This window comes from Balaenoptera borealis (assembly GCF_965194805.1).
Source record: "Balaenoptera borealis genome assembly, chromosome: 5".
Lineage (NCBI taxonomy): Eukaryota > Metazoa > Chordata > Mammalia > Artiodactyla > Balaenopteridae > Balaenoptera > Balaenoptera borealis.
The window spans coordinates 63,686,816-63,708,647 of record NC_138862.1 but is presented as its reverse complement, the minus strand read 5'-3'; the positions used below and the strand labels follow the sequence as shown (position 1 = coordinate 63,708,647).

At 38.1% G+C, this 21,832-nt stretch overlaps 1 long non-coding RNA gene across 1 annotated transcript in view; it reads right to left on the bottom strand.

Annotated features, from left to right (window-relative positions):
- The window catches only part of LOC309630078, a 90,345-nt gene extending 68,787 nt beyond the window's left edge, over positions 1 to 21,558 (bottom strand). Inside the window, exon 1 of the long non-coding RNA XR_014245413.1 lies at positions 16,105 to 21,558. This is a non-coding gene — a long non-coding RNA (uncharacterized lncRNA). The remainder of the gene's footprint in view (positions 1 to 16,104) is intronic.
- Between the last annotated feature and the right edge of the window lie 274 nt (positions 21,559 to 21,832).

The window sequence follows — 21,832 nt, the reverse complement described above, 5'->3', positions numbered from 1 at the left end:
TTCTGTGTTTTTCACTTTTGACAGTTTGATTATCATGTGCCTCAACGTGGGCTTCTCTTGGTTTATCCTTTGGAATCTCTTGAGATTCTTGAATTCAGATGCTTATATTTGGAAAGTTTTCAACTGTTATTTCTTCAAATATACTCCTTCTTTTCCTTCTGGACTCCCAGAAAGAGTGGGAGTCCAGAATGTGTATATTGGTCCTCTTGATGGTTTCCCATAAACTCCTTAGGTTTTATTCACTTTTCTTCATTTTTTTTCTTTTACTTTTCTAAACTGGTAACTTCAAATGATCTCTTTTTGAATTTGCTAGTTCTTTTTTCTGTTCGATCAGGACTGCTGTTGTACCCCCCTATGACAATTCTAAATTCAGTTATTATATTATTCAGCTCCAAGTTTTCTGTTTGGTTGTTTTTAATTTTCTATGTATTTATTGATATTCTCATTTTGTTCATGCATTGTTTTCCTGATTTCGCTTACTTATCTATCTGTATTCTGTTTAGGATCATTGAGTTTTGAGACAGTTACTTTTATTTCTTTGTCAGGTCATTCATATATCTCCATTTCTTTAGTGCTGGTTTCTGGAGATTCATTTTGTTCTCTTCATTGGGTCATGCTTTGCTGTTTCTTCATATGCATTGTTACTTTAACTCCACTCCCCCCCAACGCCCCCCCAAAAGACTTGGTTATTTGGAAAAACAGCCTCCTCTCCCAGTCTTTACAGACTAGCTTCATATAGAGGAAGATCTTCACTAATTAGCCTGGCTAGAGATTCTCAGGGCCTCTCAAACCTTTTCTGTGGATATGTCTTCTCTGTGCTTGTGGGTGTAATTTCTCAATTGGAGAGATTTGCCAGTTTCTTTTTTGGGAGCTCAAAATGTTTTCCTCCCTCAGTATCTGTCTGCAATGCTGCAGGTTCTCTGGTGCTCCATTAAGATATTTAGCGGTCTTTTGTACTGAGTGCCCAGATATCCAAAGTATTCTAATTCCATCAGTTTTCTTCCTGTGAGGTGAGACAAAAACCAGTCCTTTGAACAACCCTGCCAAAAAACAGAATGTTAGACACATGTTATACTCTTCTCTTTTCCTTCCAAGGGAGAAACTTCCAAGTTGGCTATTTTCTCCCAGGCATGCTGAATTGTGCCAATCTGGGGGAGGATAATCATAGGTAGAATGAAGTAGCTTTTCTTAGCTGTTTCAATGCAGCTGCTCTTAGCTTTGTGCTCACCTGGGGTACTGTGACTTCTTCATTGGTTTCTGGAGTTTTCATTAAGGCATTTTGGTTTGTATATTGCTATTAAGTTGGTGTTTCTATGAAGGGAATTGGGGCTAGAGCTTCCTCAACTGTCATCTTGCTGACATGATGTTCCTGTCCCATAACATTTTTTATGTCACAGCAGGATAGCCTTGTTTTAAAACACAAAATTAGTCTGATCTAAAAATAGTTCTTTTGGCTGATAGATATAGTAAACATGTTATTGAGCATTTGCCATAAACATAGGTGGTTAAAGGCAAAGAAGAAAATCTTAGGATTTTTCAGTGACCAAGCAAAGATTTAGCCAATCATTAATCGATCTTGATGTAGTAAGCAACCAGTGTTCTTAAATCATTCAGTTCTAGCAAGAAAAACCTAGGATAATTTAGTCAGGAATTCATTATTGACAAATATTTAAGCCTATGAGAAAATATAGTGCTTTTGAAATCTTCCAGGTAATTGCTAGATGGCTTATAGGAGAGTTATGAGTTTTATAAATCTTTTTTTATTAAATATAGTATATTTCAGTCCTGCTCTTTCCTCAGTTATTCATTAATAGGAGGATGCTATGAATGTATTAGAAAGATACCAAATGAGGTAGATTGATGTGCAGCAGCAATGACAGCCACCATGAGGCATCTGGTCACCAACACTGCTAAAACTAAGGATATAAACTAAGGAGGTATAGTCATAATAATAGTAATGTTAGGACAATGAGAAGAGCTCATAGTAGTAGTTGACATTTAAACTCTAGACTCAACATTATATTTCAGTTTGTTTTCCCTTTTTGTCTCTTTAATTCCTTAGGTACACCTTGACTCAAATCATACTTAGATCCCAGCTTAAAAAGAACAAGCTTTGACTATGGTGTAATCAGGGTTATACTGGATTTGAGGAATTATTTTCAGTAGATTTAACAGTTTCAACTGAGGATAGATTAATGGTCCCCTGTATACCTCGTCACCTTTTATATTCTGCTTAACCTTAATGTGGTCTTTATTGTGTTTTAATCAGAAGCTATCATGGGAATATTCTGAACCAAGGTTAGGATTTTATGTAAAATAATGAGAAAGGGCATGAGAGGAGTAGAGACTGATGAAAATAAAGAATTGAAAAATAGTAAAATTCAATATAGTAACACTAAAATTAAAGCACCTGGATATTCATTCTCCTAAAAATCCACTGAGTTTTCCACATCCAGTCATGTGAGCCAAATGCTAGGTTAATGATAGTCTTACTAATCTGTCATCAGATTATTAAAAGACCGTATGGGGCAATGACCTTTGTAATTATGCTAATAGCAAATCTTTCCTTATACAGACGTGCCTCATTTTATTACACTTCACAGATATTGTGTTTTTTACTAACTGAAGTTTTGTGGCAACCCTGCGTTGAACAAGTCTATTATTGCCATTTTTCCAACAGCATTTCCTCACTTCATGTCTCTGTGTCACATTTTGGTAATTCTCACAATATTTCATACTTTTTCTTTATTATTATATTTGTTACGGTGATCTGTGATCAGTGATCTTTGATGTTACTATTGCAAAAAGATTACGACTTGTAGGTCCAAATGATATCATTTTTTAGCAATAAAGTATTTTAATTAAAATACATACTTTTTTTAGAAATAATGCTATTATCGCACACTTAATCGACTACAGTATGGTGTAAACATAACGTTTATATGCACTGCAAAATCAAAAAATTCATGTGATTCACTTTATTGTGATCTTTACTTTATTGGGGTGGTCTGGAGCTGAACCTACAGTATCTCCAAGGCATGCCTGTATCAGAAAGTATCTGAGGACTGTGAAAAAATGCCTCCTTCCTTAGATTGGCTCTATGCAAACGCTTCACTTCAGATTAAGTACATGCACAGGAACTGTTCAATTTCGTCCCACCCAGCCTACCCCCAAACTTATCATTGCATGATATTCCTTTACACCCATGCATCCAGTTGATACTTTTAGGCAGGAAGAGGTCAATTACTCTTATTACCATTCAAAAGTTTAATGCTTGACCAAAAGGACAGGGATATTGACATTACTGATGCAGGACCACAGTGAATTGAGTAAGAATAAACAAATGTTAAGACACTGTTTATCTGGGATTGTTTGGGTTCTAGGCCCAACTCTGCCACTTACTGGCTATGTGCCTTTATGTAAATTATCTAAGATTTCTGTGAGTTTATATATCTAAAGTATAGACTTGGTTTAATGGCATAATAGTGAATTTTAGAGTTGAAAAATAGATAGACAAGAGCAAAGAATGTAAATCATTCTAAATCCAGAGGTAAGAACTGTGAATAACATGTGTAGTTCTTTCTACTTTTAGCATATAAGTCCATACATATACACACAAATAAATACACACAATGGAATCATGATGTATCTACACCTTTATGACCAACTTTTTTCTTTTAACACTTAACATATTGTGAATATCTTCCTTTGATTCCATATACATAATCACATCACTAACGTATTCAGTTATCCTTTTTTAAGTATATTTTCATAATTTATTTAGACAATCCTCATTTATTGAACATTTAACATGTTTACTGCATTTTGCTGTCATATATACAGCTTCAGTGAATTCCTTCAGGCAAACTTTGAAAATTTATCTTCATATGATAAATTCCCAGAATTAAAAATGCTGTAACAGGGCTTCCCTGGTGGCGCAGTGGTTGAGAATCTGCCTGCCAATGCAGGGGACACGGGTTCAAACCCTGGTCTGGGAGGATCCCACATGCCGCGGAGCAACTGGGCCCGTGAGCCACAACTACTGAGCCTGCGCGTCTGGAACCTGTGCTCCGCAACAAGAGAGGCCGCGATAGTGAGAGGCCCGCGCACCGCAATGAAGAGTGGCCCCCGCTTGCCACAACTAGAGAAAGCCCTCACACAGAAACGAAGACCCAACACAGCCAAAAATAAATAAATAAAGAAATAAATAAAAATTAAAAATATAAAATAAAAATAATGTATAAAAAAATGCTGTAACAAAAGGTATTAACATTTTCGGACATTTGCCATAAGTTACAAACAGTCAAAAAGAAATCAGGAAAAGAGACATGAACCAGCATTTCATAAAAGAGGAAACGCTGTGGCCAATGAATTATTTAAAAAATGAATAGTTGAGGGAATGCAAATAAAGACCATGATGATATACAACTTTGCCCCTAGTCAATTGGCAACTGTTTAAAAGTTGGATAATATCAGGTGCTGAGTAGGTTCCACTGGATCTTTTAGATATTGCCATTGGGAGTGTAAACTGATGCAACCATTCTGGAAAACAGTTCAACATTATATTCTAAAATTGACCACTTACATACTGATGACTCGGCAACTCCATTCCCAAGTAGCTAAGGGAATTCTTGCACATGTACAGCAGCATACATATTCAATGATATTCACAATAACAAAAATTGGGGAACATCTCAAGTACACCATCTGGAGAGTTGAAGAATAAACTGTATCATATTCCTCCAGTGAAATAGTATACAGCAGTCAATGTGAATGACATACAACAATATAGATGATTATTGGCAATATAATCACATGTGAAAAAAAGTAAAGTTTTGCAACTAAAGAACAAAAGAACTGAGGATACCTTCAAGATGGCAGAGGAGTAAGACGTGGGAGATCACCTTCCTCCCCACAAATACATCAGAAATACATCTACATGTGGAACAACTCCTAGAGAACACCTACTGAACGCTGGCAAAAGACCTCAAACTGCCCAAAGGCAAGAAACTCCCCACCTACCTGGGTAGGGCAAAAGAAAAAAGAAAAAACAGAGACAGAAGAATAGGCACTGGACCTGCCCCTCTGGGAGGGAGCTGTGAAGGAGGAAAAGTTCCGACACACTAGGAGGCCCCTTCACTGGTGGAGACAGGGGGTGGCCAGGGGGAAGCTTCGGAGCAAGAGAGGAGAGCACAGCAATAGGCGTGCAGAGGGCAAAGCAGAGAGATTCCCACACAGAGGATCAGTGCCAAACAACACTCACCAGCCTGAGAGGATTGTCGGCTCACCCTCCGGGGTGGGTGGGGGCTGGGAGCAGAGGCTCGGGCTCTGGAGGTCAGATCCCAGGGAGAAGACTGGGGTTGGCTGTGTGAACACAGCCTGAAGGGGGCTAGTGCACCACAGCTAGCTGGGAGGGAGTCCGGGAAAATGTCCGGAACTATATAAGAGTCAAGAGACTATTGTTTCGGGGTGTGCAAGGAGAGGGGATTCAGAGCACTGCCTAAACAAGCTCCAGAGACAGACGTGAGACGTGGCTATCAGCGCGGACCCCAGAGATGGGCATGAGACACTAAGGCTGCCGCTGCAGCACCAAGAAGCCTGTGTGCAAGCACAGGTCACTATCCACACCTCCCCTCCTGGGAGCCTGTGCAGCCCGCCAAAGCCAAGGTCCTGTGATCCAGGGACAACTTCCCCGGGAGAAAACACAGCATGCCTCAGGCTTTTGCAACGTCATGCTGGCCTCTGGCGCTGCAGGCTTGCCCTGCTTTCCAGACTCCTCCCTCCTCCCAGCCTGAGTGAACCAGAGCCCCCTAATCAGCTGCTACTTTAACCCTGTCCTGTCTGAGCGAAGAACAGATGCCCTCAGGTGACCTACACGCAGAGGCAGAGCTAAATCCAAAGCTGAACCCCAGGAGCTGTGCGAACAAAGAAGAGAAAGGGAAATTTCTCCCAGCAGCATCAGGAGCAGCGAATTAAATCCCCACAATCAACTTGATGTACCCTGCCTCTCTGGGATACCTGAATAGACAGCGAATCATCCCAAATTGAGGTGGTGGACTTTGGGAGCAACTGTAGACTTGGGGTTTGCTTTCTGCTTCTAACTTGTTTCTGGTTTTATGTTTATCTTAGTTTAGTATTTAGAGTTTACTATCATTGGTAGATATGTTTATTGATTTGGTTTCACCAATACTTTTCTTTTCTTTATATATAGATATACATATGTTTTTTTCCTTTTTCTCTTTTTGTGAGTGTGTATGTGTATGCTTCTTTGTGTAATTTTTGTCTGTATAGCTTATCTTTTACCATTTGTCCTAGGGTTCTGTCTGTCCGTTTTTTTTGGTATTTTTTTTTCATTTTTTTTATAGCTTTTAGTGCTTGTTATGATTGGTGGATTTGTTTTTTGGTGTGCTTGCTCTCTTTTTCTTTCTTTGATTTTTTCTTATTACTTTTTAATTTTTAATAATTTTTTATTTTAATAACTTTATTTTATTTTAGATTATTTTTTTCTTTCTTTCATTCTTTTTTTCTCACTTTTATTCTGAGCCATGTGCCTGACAGGGTCTTGGTGCTCCAGCCAGGTGTCAGGCCTGCGCCTCTGAGGCAGGAGAGCCGAGTTCAGGACATTGGTCCACCAGAGACGTCCCGGCTCCACATAATATCAAACGGTGAAAGCTCTCCCAGAAATCTCCTACTGAACAATAAGACCCAGCTCCACTCAGTGACCAGCAAGCTACAGTGCTGAACACCCTATGCCAAACAACTAGCAAGACAGGAACACAACCCCACCCATTAGCAGAGAGGCTGCCTAAAATCATAATAAGGTCACAGATACCCCAAAACACATCACTGGATGCGGTCCTGCCCACCAGAAAGACAAGATCCAGCCTCATCCACCAGAACACAGACACCAGTCCCCTCTACCAGGAAGCCTACACAACCCACTGAACCAACCTTAGCCACTGGGGGTAGATAACAACAACAATGGGAACTACAAACCTGCAGCCTGTGAAAAGGAGACCCCAGACACTGTAAGTTAAGCAAAATGAGAAGACACAGAAACACACAGCAGATGAAGGAGCAAGGCAAAAACCCAGCAGACCAAACAAATGAAGAGGAAATAGACAGTCTACCTGCAAAAGAATTCAGAGTAATGATAGTAAGGATGATCCAAAATCTTGGAAACAGAATGGAGAAAAAACAAAAAACGTTTAACAAGGACCTAGAAGAACTAAAGAGCAAACAAACAATGATGAACAACACAATAAATGAAATTAAAAATTCTCTGTAAGTAATCAATAGCAGAATGACTGAGGCAGAAGAACAGATAAGTGACCTGGAAGATAAAACAGCCGAAATAACTACCACAGAGCAGAATAAGAAAAAAGAATGAAAATAATTGAGGACAGTCTCAGAGACCTCTGGGACATTAAACACACCAACATTCAAATTATAGGGGTCCCAGAAGAAGAAGAGAAAAAGAAAGGGACTGAGAAAATATTTGAAGAGATTATAGTTGAAAACTTCCCTAATATGGGAAAGGAAATAGTCAATCAAGTCCAGGAAGCACAGAGAGTCTGATACAGGATAAATCCAAGGAGAAACACACCAAGACACATATTAATCAAGCTATCAATAATTAAGTACAAAGAAAAAAGATTAAAAGCAGCAAGGGAAAAACAACAAATAACACACAAGGGAATCCCCATAAGGTTAACAGCTGATCTTTCAGCAGAAACTCTGCAAGCCACAAGGGAGTGGCAGGACATATTTAAAGTGATGAAAGGGAAAAACCTACAAGCAAGATTACTCTACCCAGCAAGTATCTCATTCAGATTTGATGGAGAGATTAAAACCTTTACAGACAAGCAAAAGCTAAGAGAATTCAGCACCACCAAACCAGCTTTACAACAAATGCTAAAGGAACTTCTCTAGGCAGGAAACACAAGAGAAGGAAAAGACCTACAATAACAAACCGAAAACAATTAAGAAAAATGGTAATAGGAACATACATATCAATAATTACCTTAAATGTAAATGGGTTAAATGCTTCAACCAAAAGACATGGACTGGCTGAATGGATACAAAAACAAGACGTGTCTGTATATATGCTGTCTACAAAAGACCCACTTCAGACCTAGGGACACATACATACTGAAAGTGAGGGGATGGAAAAAGATATTCCATGCAAACGGAAATGGAAAGAAAGCTGGGGTAGCAATTCTCATATCAGACAAAATAGACTTTAAAATGAAGACTATTACAAGAGACAAAGAAGGACACTACATAATGATGAAGGGATAAATCCAAGAAGAAGATATAACAATTGTAAGTATTTATGCACCCAACATAGGAGCACCTCAATACATAGGCAAGTGCTAACAGCCATAAAAGGGGAAATCGACAGTAACAAAATCATAGTAGGGGACTTTCACACCCCACTTTCACCAATGGGCAGATTATCTGAAATGAAAATAAATAAGGGAACACAAGCTTTAACTGATGCATTAAACAAGATGGATTTAATTGATATTTATGGGATATTCCATCCAAAAACAACTGAATACACTTTCTTCTCAAGTGCTCATGAAATATTCTCCAGGATAGATCCTATCTTGGGTCACAAATCAAGCCTTTGTAAATTTAAGATAATTGAAATCATATCAAGTACCTTTTCCAACCACAACACTATGAGACTAGATGTCAATCACAGGAAAAAATCTGTAAAAAATACAAACACATGGAGGCTAAACAGTATACTACTTAATAACCAAGAGAGCACTGAAGAAATCAAAGAGGAAATCAAAAAATACCTAGAAACAAATGACAATGAAAACACGATGACCCAAACCCTATGGAATGCAGCAAATGCAGTTCTAAGAGGGAAGTTTATAGCAATACAATCCTACCTCAAGAAACAAGAAACGTCTCAAATAAACAACCTAACCTTACACCTAAAGCAATTAGAGAAAGAAGAACAAAAAAACCCCAAAGTTAGCAGACGGAAAGAAATCATAAAGAACAGATCAGAAATAAATGAAAAGAAAATGAAGGAAACAACATCAAAGATCAAAAAAACTAAAAGCTGGTTCTTTGAGAAGATAAACAAAATTGTTAAATCATTAACCAGACTCATCAATAAAAAAAGGGAGAAGACTCACATCAACAGGGTTAGAAATGAAAACGGAGAAGTAACAGCTGACACTGCAGAAATACAAAGGATCATGAGAGATTACAACAAGCAACTCTATGCCAATAAAATGGACATCCTGGAAGAAATGGACAAATTCTTAGAAAAGCACAACCTTCTGAGAGTGAACCAGGAAGAAATAGAAAATAAAAACAGACCAACCACAAGCCCTGAAATTGAGACTGTGATTAAAAATCTTCCAACAAACAAAAGTCCAGGACCAGATGGCTTCACAAGTGACTTCTATCAAACATTTAGAGAAGAGATAACACATATCCTTCTCAAACTCTTCCAAAAGATAGCAGAGGTAGGGCACACCCAAACCCATTCTACAAGGCCACCATCACCCTGATACCAAAACCAGACAAAGATGTTACAAAAAAAGAAAACTACAGGCCAATATCACTGATGAACATAGATGCAAATATCCTCAGCAAAATACTAGCAAACAGAATCCAGCAGCACATTAAAAGGATCATACACCATGATCAAGTGGGGTTTATCCCAGGAATGCAAGGATTCTACAATATACGCAAATGAATCAATGTAATACACCACATTAACAAATTGAAGGATCAAAACCATATGATCATCTCAATAGATGCAGAAAAAGCTTTTGGCAAAATTCAACACCCATTTATGATAAAAACCCTCTAGAAAGTAGGCATATAGGGAACTTACCTCAACATAATAAAGGCCATATATGACAAACCCACAGCAAACATCGTTCTCAATGGTGAAAAACTGAAACCATTTCCTCTAAGATCAGGAACAGGACAAAGTTGTCCACTCTCACCTCTGTTATTCAACACAGTTTTGGAAGTTTTAGCCACAGCAATCAGAGAAGAAAAAGGAATCCAAATCGGAAAAGAAGAATTAAAGCTGTCACTCTTTGCAGAAAATATGATACTGTACATAGAGAATCCTAAAGATGCTACCAGAAAACTACTAGAGCTAATCAATGAATTTGGTAAAGTAACAGGATACAAAACTAATGAACAGAAATCTCTTGCACTCCTCTACACTAATGATGAAAAATATGAAAGAGAAATTAAGGAAACACTCCCTTTTACCATTGCAACAAAAAGAATAAAATACCTAGGAAGAAACCTACCTAGGGAGACAAAAGACCTGTATGCAGAAAACTATAAGATACTGATGAAAGAAATTAAAGATGATACCAACAGATGGAGAGATATACCATGTTCTTGGATTGGAAGAATCAACATTGTGAAAATGACTATACAACCCAAAGCAATCTACAGATTCAGTGCAATCCCTGTCAAACTACCAATGGCATTTTTCACAGAACTAGAACAAAAAATTTCACAATTTGTATGGAAATACAAAAGACCCCGAATAGCCAAAGCAATCTTGAGAAAAGAAAAATGGAGCTGGAGGAATCAAGCTCCCAGACTTCAGACTATACTACAAAGCTACAGTAATCAAGACAGTATGGTAATGGCACAAATACAGAAATATAGATTAATGGAACAGGATTGAAAGCCCAGAGATAAACGAACGCACATATGGTCACCTTATTTTTGATAAAGGAAACAAGAATATACAGTGGAGAAAAGCCAGCCTCTTCAGTAAGTGGCTGAACACTCCATACACAAAAATAAAATAATAAAAACGGATTAAAGACCTAAATGTAAGGCCAGACACTATCAAACTCTTAGAGGAAAACATAGGCAGAACACTCTGTGACATAAATCACAGCAATATCCTTTTTGACCCACCTCCAAGAGAAATGGAAATATAACCAAAAATAAACAATTGGGACCCAATGAAACTTAAATGCTTTTGCACAGCAAAGGAAACCATTAACAAAACAAAAAGACGACCCTCAAAATGCGAGAAAATATTTCCAAATGAAGCAACTGACAAAGGTTTAATCTCCAAAATACACAAGCAGCTCATGCAGCTCAATATTGAAAAAACAACCCAGTCCAAAAATGGGCAGAAGACCTAAATAGACATTTCTCCAAAGAAGATATACAGATTGCCAACCATCACATGAAAGGATGCTCTACATCACTAATCATTAAAGAAATGAAAATCAAAACTACAGTGAGGTATCACCTGACAGTGGTCCGAATGGCCATCATTGAAAAATCTACAATCAGTAAATGCTGGAGACGGTGTGGAGAGAAGGGAACCCTCCTGCACTGTTGGTGGGAATGTAAATTGATACAGCCACTATGGAGAACATATGGAGGTTCCTTAAAAAACTAAAAATAGAACTACCATATGACCCAGCAATCCCACTACTGGGCATATACCCTGAGAAAACCATAATACAAAAAGAGTCATGTACCACCATGTTCATTGCAGCTCTATTTACAATAGCCAGGACATGGAAGCAACCTAAGTGTCCAACAACAGATGAATGGATAAAGAAAATGTGGTACATATATACAATGGAATATTCTCAGCCATAAAAAGGAAAGAAATTGGGTAATTTTAGAGACATGGATGGATCTAGAGACTGTTACACAGAGTGAAGTAAGTCAGAAAGAGAAAAACAAATATCGTATATTAATGCATATATGTGGAACCTGGAAAAATGGTACAGATGAACCAGTTTGTAGGGCAGAAATAGAGACACAGATGTAGAGAACAAACATATGGACACCAAGTGGGGAAAATGGCGGTGGGGGGTGGGGTGGTGGTGGTGGGATGAATTGGGAGGTTGGGATTGACATGTATACACTAATATGTATAAAATGGATAAGTAATAAGAACCTGCTATATAAAAGAATAAATAAAATAAAATTCAAAAAAATAAAAGTAAAGCTGCAGCAAAGTTAAGAAAAAAACAAACTACAGTGAGGTATCACCTCACACCAGTCAGAATGGCCATCATCAAAATATCTATAAACAATAAATGCTGGAGAGAGTGTGGAGAAAAGGGAACCCTTTTGCACTGTTGGTGGGAATGTAACTTGATACAGCCACTATGGAGGAGAGTATGGAGGTTCCTTAAAAGCTAAAAATAGAACTACCATACAACCCAGCAATCCCACTACTGGGCATATACCCTGAGAAAACCATAATTAAAAAAGAGTCATGTACCACAATGTTCCCTGCAGCTCTATTTACAATAGCCAGGACATGGAAGCCACCTAAATGTCCATCGACAGATGAATGCATAAAGAAGAAGTGGCACATATATACAATGGAATATTACTCAGCCATAAAAAGAAATTAAATTCAGTTATTTGTAGTGAGGTGGATGGACCTAGAGTCTGTCATATAGAGTTAAGTAAGTCAGAAAGAGAAAAACATATACTGAATGCTAACAAATATATATGGAATCTAAAAAAAAAAAAAAAAATTGGTTCTGAAGAACCTAGGGGCAGGACATGAATAAAGATGCAGATGTAGAGAATGGACTTGAGGACATGGGGAAGTGCGAAGGTGAAGCTGGGATGAAGTGAGAGAGTGGCATGTACATATATACACTACCAAATGTAAAATAGATAGCTAGTGGGAAGCATCTGCATAGCACAGGGAAATCAACTTGGTGCTTTGTGACCACCTAGAGGGGTGGGGTAGGGTGGGTGGGAAGGAGACGCAAGTGGGAGGAGATATGGGGATATATGTATATGTATAGCTGATTCACTTTGTTATAAAGCAGGAACTAACACACCACTGTAAAGCTATCATACTCCAATAAAGATGTTAAAAAAAATGTATTAGGTTTTATGTTGCAATTCTAAGGATTGGGACATAAAATACTCTAGCATTATCTTGTAAAAAGCCTATGTTAATTATTCAAAGTATGTGGCCTAAGAATTAGAAGGAAAATGATTTCAAGTTTTTGAAAAATCTACAGGTAATCATAGTGTTTAACACTGTAGTATCATTACCCATGTATCTATAGACTTTGCAGTTTTTAAAAGTAATAAATACCTGAGATATTGATTTAAAAAAAAGAACAAAAGAACTAAAATTAGTTCTCTGTTTATATGTAATTTATATGTATATGTGTTTATATATATATATAAACAATAATATTTAAAAAGAAAGCAATGGCATGATTAATATGGGATTTAGGTACAGAGAAGAAGGACAATGTAAACCCACACATGCCCAAACGAACAACAGAACAGTGTATGCCGAAGGAATCCCACCAGGAAAAATATAAGAATACCTGTTTCACTAGACTGTAGAACTCCCTTAGAATTATAATTTTTCCCTAATATTTCCCAAGCTGATGATTGAAAAGGTATTAACTGGTATTTTTATTTGCCTTTGTTTATCACTCACTAGTTACTTTGAGCATTGTTTCAAGTGTTCATTTTTCTTTTAATCTTATTTATTCTATTTTTTAAATTAATTAATTTATTTATTTTTGGCTGTTTTGGGCCTTAGTTGCTGTGTGCAGGCTTTCTGTAGTTGCAGTGAGCGGGAGGCTACTCTTCGTTGTGGTGTGCGAGCTTCTCATTGTGGCGGCTTTTCTTGTTGCAGAGTATGGGGTCTAGGCATGCCGGCTTCAGTAGTTGTAGCACGTGGGCTCGGTAGTTGTGGCTCCCGGGCTCTAGAGCGCAGGCTCAGTAGCTGTGGCGCACGGGCTTAGTTGCTCCACGGCATGTGGGATCTTCCTGGACCAGGGCTCGAACCCGTGTCCCCTGCATTGGCAGACGGATTGTTAACCACTGTGCCACCAGGGAAATACTCAAGTGTTCATTTGAATGAGGGAAGGAGGCTATTGATAATGAATTTAATTAATTTGGGACAAGATCTATGTTCATGCTTTTTGCACATTATTGTCCCAAGAATTCTAGGAGGTGAAGTCATTCTTCTTGTTCACAAATAATGAAATTCTGAGGGCAAAATGGCCCAAGGTCTAATGGCTAATGTGGTTGCCCCAGGAGCCTGTCAGACTGCAAAATGTGAACACAGGAAGATTGGGTCATGCTGCCTCACCGTTTTTACAGCTTTATTTCACTCTTATGAAATGAGAGTGATGGAAATTATTGAATGTGAAATTCTTATCAAGGAGTTATCATGTCATGAAAGCCCTGGAGGCTAATAGTGTTTCATAAATAAAATAAATGGAATTAAGATAGTTAGGAGGGACAAGGAGTGACAGAGAGCTGTTAAAGTTAGCACAATCCTTTTCCATGGGCCAATTATGTATTTTCAAGGATTTAATAGCATGGAATCCCAGGGAAGTATGAAAGTATCCGAAAACAAGCCCACAATAAGGAGGTAGTGAGTTCCATGACAGATGAGAGCATCTGAAAAATGATTTGCAGATACAGAAAAAAGCCTCTGGAAATAGCTGCCTGGTAAAGTAGTTCAAAAGACACATTGACCTGCTGAGCCATAGCCTTATGGTAATATTTCTCTAAGTTGGGTTTGGGACCCAATAATGACCCATGAATCTGAAGAGTTAGTGGTGCCTACAAGACAAATTGTGGGTTTAATTATGTGAGAGGAAGAGCTATGCATCACCAGGCAGGGCATGAGAGTCCTGGGGGTAAGTGGGAGGTACTGGGAAAATCATACTCAAAGGTGTCTCTCAGGGCCTCTGTGTGTCCATCTCTAAGAAGAGATTTATACACAGTCCCTTTCTAGACCTCAAATTCTGTGATCTGCACATTTACTTCTGCACGGCAGAAAACAACACTTTTTGCTGTGGCAGCATCCTCTAGCCATCAGAAAGCAATCAGTTGTAGTGGACACAACTTCAGATAGAAAACAGGGTTTACTTAAGTATCTATAGCATTAGTCTGAAGCTCTGCAGACATTTTACAAATGAGTATCTTCTTTCACTGGTGTGAAAGGTGCAGGGTGGCAGGAGTGACAATTAACACTTAACTGAGACCACACGGAAATCCATTGCCTCAAGGATTCTTCCATGCCAATCCTTACTGCCCTCTTCCTTTTGCTCCTGGACAACTTGCAATTTAAAGCAAGTCAAGAAGTCTCTTAGGTATTATGCAGGGAGAGATGATAGTCTATGGAGTTGGTCCTTTATAAACAATTTCAAAAGAAATTATTGTGAAAGGGAAAGTTCAGTAATTGGGAAAAAATAACAAGAGCTGAAGTGTTTACCCTACTGTAGATTCCCAAGTAGTAGCTTTGTGGTCAAGTCAGGCCTGTAATTGTGCAATTTAATGGGGATTCTGTATTCTTTGTCTTTGAGAAGTATGTGTTTTGGGGGCAGAGGGAGAAGTGGAAGGGAGCAGGGAGAGGTCATTTGGAGTGGGGGAGGTATATACTAACTATGTTTGTGAGCCATCTTTGGACTTGAGTCTGAGGGGACATAGGGTGAAGATGAAATGACCCCAGGTAGTTACAGTCACCCTAATGGCACTGAAGTCATTAGCTGCTCACCATTTAAGCAGTGTCCAAAGAGAGGGAGTTAAGCTGTTTGTCTTTTGGGATCTAGATCCTGGAACATATTGGGTACTTATTATTTATTTTTTCATTAAGTAGGAATAAGTTACAGGATAGAAAAGAAGGGATTCCCTTTCGATTCACAGTGGAGGAGAATCTTTGTTTTTCTGTCCATTGTTAAATTGAATAGAACCCAGACCCTATCAGTCTTTCACCCTCATATCACAGACTTGACATGATCTCTCTATGTCTAGATGGGACAGAGAGAGGCATTCCTTTCCTCCGTTCTGACCCTGTCTAGTCCAAATTCCTGTTCATCCACCTGCCTTATTTCTCCCTTTTTCTCACAGAAAGACCCTTTAAAAACTAAGAATACAGAGGATTATTGACTGGATCCCAAAAGAGATTTTTGTGTTAGCTAAAGTCTAATAGTGGCAGAGCAAGGTAATGGAAAAACCTGATTACCTGGAGAGAAAGCCTTAAGAAATCTGTGATGCTGAGCCTCAGACAAACCCTATAGCTTCTGGATCCATAGAGGAGGAAAAAAAAAAAAAAAAAACCACTCAGCAAGAATAGAGAAATGACTGAATGATTCATCAACAAAGTGCTGAATGAACCAATATATTCTGTTCCATTCTTAGGCAAATATAGCTATAATAGAGATGATTGCAAGTTCCTAGACAGTGGCAGAGAGTGGGAGCATTATGTCGTGTTACTCTCTGTCTTCACTCTATTAGATATTGAGTATCCACACACTTGCAGAGCACATGGATGGTACAAAACAAAGGGGAACTGCAAGGGTGTTCAATGAAAGAAAGTTAAATAAAAACTTAAGGACATATGAAATCCCATACCGATTTGTGCTTCAACAAAGAAGGGAATAAGTGTTTAGAAGCTCAAAATTGGGAACAGCTGGAGAATCAGGCATTATACAGGGCAAGATTTCCACATTGACCTGAACTTAAAGCTGAGTTCTGCATGGGAAGAAGGGCATATTGTAGCTGAAAGGAGAGAAAACCCATGAGGGGTGAAGACGAGCAAGTGTGGAAAAAGAGGGGTGGGAACAGACAAATCTTGTACAAAAAAATAACAATAATTTTGGGTGGTCTAGGGAAAGCATGTTGAACTGTAATGGAAGATGTGATTGGTAAACAGTAAATATGTTGTTGAAGAGGTTTTGAAAGCTTATGTAGAAAATTCTGGAGTTAATATGCAATAGGATATATCTGTCCTTATCTATCTGATAAGTGTCTTGATAAACACCCAGCTGGAGAACTTTGTTCCAGAAGTTACATTTTGGAGAAGAACATAGGATGGTTAATTTAGTCTAAGTTGGGTCTCAGGGAAAAAGTGAAAACTCAAAAATGTCTGCAGAGGACACTGATTTAGGGAGCTACTTATAGAGGGTTATGTTGGCTCCTTTCTGCCTCTCAGAGCAATTGGGATTTGGAAATTCATAATAATTTTCCTTTTTTGTAGGATGTTTTTGGAAACCTTTATTATATTACCGTACTAAGATCAATTTTACTAAGAGGGGAGACCCAATAACACTTAAACCACAATATGCAGTGTGATAGGCAGTGGCATCATTCAAAATGATTCTCATGAATCTGGCTTCAATCCAGACAGGTCAGATAAGACTATAGCCCAGAGCTTTAATGCTTTAGCTTTCTAAAAATTCTTTTAAAATATCCCATTTATCATTATATCCATAATACCTTTCCTATTTTTATTCTCCCGTTTTCTCTGCATTTCCAACAGCATATAATTCAAGATTGGTCTCAGTAAAATAAATAATATAAAATGAAATTTATTATGACTTACCATTTTCATTTTACTAGCTTTTATAAGTGGCTCATTAATATCAAAATAAAATTATATCCCAAATTTGGTCTACTAAAACTTTACTTAGTTAATATCAATTACAATTTACCTGTCTGCTGGCCTGCAAAAAGAATGCGAAATGTGAAATCCAACATTAGGATAAGGATCTTCCCATCTCACCACAGAGGATTTGTTTATTTAATTTTTTTAATCATCATCATTGTTATTCCTTAAAAACAATTTCTGAAAGCTTGGGTTATCTCAGGGTATCCACAAAGAATCAAATTTCGCACAGTACTTTTTCTTGACTTTTTCAATGAGTTCTACTCTTAAAAATTGTTCTTTTGAGATAAAGTCACTGGGGTGCTTCTATAAGGAAAAGAATGTCCATTTAAGCCAACAAGGACCAGGGTGTACTCTGCTGTTCCTGAAGTAAAAATAGTTTTCTTTGTGTTGGGCTTCATATTACGTATTTTAACTTTTGACTTATTATCTTAGTCATGTCGGAATGAAAAATGGATCTCTCTAGGGACTTCCATATGTCAGATTGAAATATCATCTCTCTTGACTGCTTGGGGAAACTGCATGTTCAAAGCCCTTTTGCCTCATTTCTCACAGTGCTCTGTGTTGCTACACCATCCTCCTGTTTTCAGGCGCATTTCCATTGCTGATGACAAATCTCACATTCAGGGGTCAGATCAGTTCCATGTGTACACAATAATCCCCAAGCAATTGGCAATGATTTATTCATAAGTTTGATTTATTTAATGTATTCCCATTACCTAAAGCTATCTACTCCCTAAAATGTGATATATGTTGGTATACATATGTAGCTGTGAAGCAGAATTATTTTTCGACACATACACACACACACACACACACACACACACACACACACAAACATACATACAGAGTTGGGGCACAAGTCATATAGGGAAAGAAACGTTTTTCTTTAAGAACCCAATTGGCAATTACTCTAAAAAAACTGCGAGAGCCTTCTGATCTGTGCATTGCTTAATCTCAGTCTTAGGAGACTGTTGAATTGTTCTTTGGAGGACTATAGTGTTCTTCATAGGAGACTTGGGACAAGTTCAGTCCCTGGGATCTAGTCCAGACCCTCTTGAAACCATGATAGAGAAGATTTTATGATGTTTGTGGTATCAATAATTTTACTTCTTTTATGTCCCCATCACCTTCTCATCATTCTTTTTCTCTTCATTTATTTGATCCCTCATGGTGGAGTCAGGAAGACAGAAAGATGTGTGAGACGTTTTCTTATCTGCCTTTCCCATTCTTCCTATTCATAATATCCAAGACATCATAAAAAGAGTGTGTGCTTTAGGTGGCCTGGCCTACAGTTATCCCTCTTGATATCCTTTCACATCCTCTGAGGCCTTCCTCACATCTTCTCTGATACCCTCCTTATCACTTGAGCCAGAAGGGATCTCTTCTTCCCTGAGCCTCTGATGGTACTTTATTTGCATTGCTACATGGTGGTGGAACCATTCTACTTTGTGGTATAGCTATTTTTCTACAGATCCCATTGGTTTTCCTAGATCTTCAACCCTTGAGAGCTTGTGCAACTTCATACCCTGAATAGCACCTACATTAGAGCTTTGTAGCCATTGTTATTTGTTTTCACAATAGGTGTGCACTGAATGAATGCATCAGGAGAGTTCAGGAAAGTGGTGATAAACTGTTAAACAGGAAAATTTAACTACAATGTCTGGTGTGATGGAATGCTCATCAAAGTGTGAAGATTCATTTTTGAATTTGAAATAAAAGAAGCGTATATGTTTAAAGGGTATTTTAGCTGGTAAAAAGACAGTGAGACATTAAACATTATTATAGTGACCCTTATTACTGAAAATTGGCATTTCTGTTTAAATGGCACTCTATAAAATTAGATTTTTTCAATAACATTAGGTGAACACACTATTCTGTAAGTTGAATTTGAGATTCTTTAGGAAGGAGAATAAATAGTAGAACAGAGTAGAAAATTCCTAACTAAAAATGTTAACCACTGATTTGACATCAAGTTTAATGACAAATAAGAAACTGAGTGTTGTGAGCTAGGAAATAATATAATAATCCTTTGTTATTTTTCTTGAGTTGCTCCTATTGATTTAATTTCATTTTTGAATAATTCTTGGAGTCCATCTAATTGGAAGATATTCTCTTATCTATGGTAAAAAATACTTGAGGCTTACAGATGCTAAATGCCTAAGATGCCAAGACATGAGAGACAGGAAAACTGGAAGACGTGTGGGAGGGCAGTGTCCTATGATGCGAATAAAGAACAGATGACACAAGCTTCAACCATTTTTCACCTGCATGTGGCTAAATATATTTATATTTTGTTCTATATGGCTATAATATGAGTAAGAGCAAATAAGCAATCAGCAAAACATGATAAAAATCCCACTTCCAAGTACCCTTTTATTAGGACACATATTTTTTAATATAAAAATATATTGAGGTTTTATTTGCATCAGGGTCAGCTGGCCATGTGTTGTAAACCCACCTGTAGAAGACAGGAGAGAGATGGAACACTGGTGGAAGCAGTGAAAACCACCTGGGGCTATCATGGTTCGTTTGCTTGGACACAGAGTTGTTTGTCCCTGAAGCTCACGTTAGTAAGAAGGAGAATGATTTTTTAAAATGGTGTCCCTATACTTTTCATTCATTTTTTTAATTCAAAAAACATTTTTGAGTGTCATTGAACAAAGACAAAATCACTTCTTTCATTAAGCTTGTGTTCATGATGGAGAAGGCACAGGAAACAAAAAGTAGTAAACAAATCATTTTATATGTTAGGAGGGGTAAGTACAACAGGGTAGGGGTGTATTTGAGAGAAAGGGATCAAGGAAGCCCTATGTGATGGTGAGATAAAAGCCATGTCTCTTAACAGACATGTTGTTCTGCATCATTCATGATGAGAAGATATTATTTCTCTTTGGAAAGGAAGCCTCAAATGAAGTATCAATAGAAAGTTGGGAAATGAAAACCATGAATGAGTTGACCAAGTGACATCACCAAGTACAGAAGACGGGGTTCCAATGTTCATGAATTCACTCCCATCACCAATCCTGCCTCAGGACACCATGCCTACAGTGACAGATCTTAGAAGGAGAGTAGAATGATATCTCAGCAACCTGTACAGTCACTTCCTAACCAATATTATCTCCTCCAAGACATGAAGAATTGTATCTATCAAAAGGAAGCAGATTCCAGAATGGTACATTATCCAGAGTTTAAACTTCTTAAAACACTAACTTAGAAACACATTTGAGATCAAAAACAAAACAAAGAAACCCATGTAATCAGTGGCTGAGGACTTCAGTGGGGTGAAAAAAACACCCCAAACTTGTCCTTTCATCTTCCTCTTCTCTTCCACCATGTGATCTTTTCTCAACCATGGCACAGAACACATTCGTTATATATATATTTAATTTAATAAAACCCAGAGACAGGCTTTTATGTATATTCATGGACACTTGATTAATAATTGATGAGAAGGCCTGGGGCAGGTGGTTAAGAATAAAAAACATTTAGCAGGGAGCAGAGTGGAGGAAGGAGATTTCACACTTGCCTCAGTCCCGAGGGGAAGGGAAGCAGAGAGAAGGAGGAGGAGGAGGTGGGGGCAGACCCTGTGCTGAATGTCATCAGTGCAGTGTAATTTCCTTGATTTACATATTTAATTGCTTCCTGTCTTTAGCAGTTGGGCTCTAGGATTCTGACACACTTTCAGAGAAATTCGTCTGAGGGCTGGAGAGGCTGTGTTGTGTGGGAGGGAAAAGCTGAGCCTAAGCCTTGCTAGCTGTCCTCAGAAACTGGGCAAGGGTCATTACCATTAGTTCTTACACCATCAAGGGGCTCTGTCAAAAGGTTTGCTCCCAAGACATGGTTCTCACAGAAAAGACATTGTTGTGATAATAAGAGCTAGGCCTGCATCTCGGAGATCATGAGTTTCATAATCGACTAAAAAGGTATTTACCCTAATATCGTATTAAATCACAATTCCTTTCATTTATATGGCCATTCATGGTTTACAAAACAGTTTTGCACAGTCCTTATAGCATATCTCTGATGTAGGCATTATGATTTCCTTTTCTCACATGGTAGGACTTCGATATGAAGAGGTGAGGTGACTTGTCCGAATCCTCTGTAAGGTACAAGCCAGGTTTGGAACACAGTCTGTTTCTACCCTGCATGTGGCTCACAGTGTCAGGAGTCAGGCCACACTAGACACCTTTACATCTGTCAGGGCACATCTAAAACCTTAGCTTGAATTCCCAGTGATATCACATCAGAGTTTGAAGTATTGTGCTGCTTATTAAATCAGGTAACATACAAAACTTGAAAGTGTCACAATTAGCAGTGGTAGTTACATTATTTTAAAAATCTCACATCAAAACCTATGAACTCTTACAGGTTAAGCAAATATTATAGGAGCGGTGAGCACCT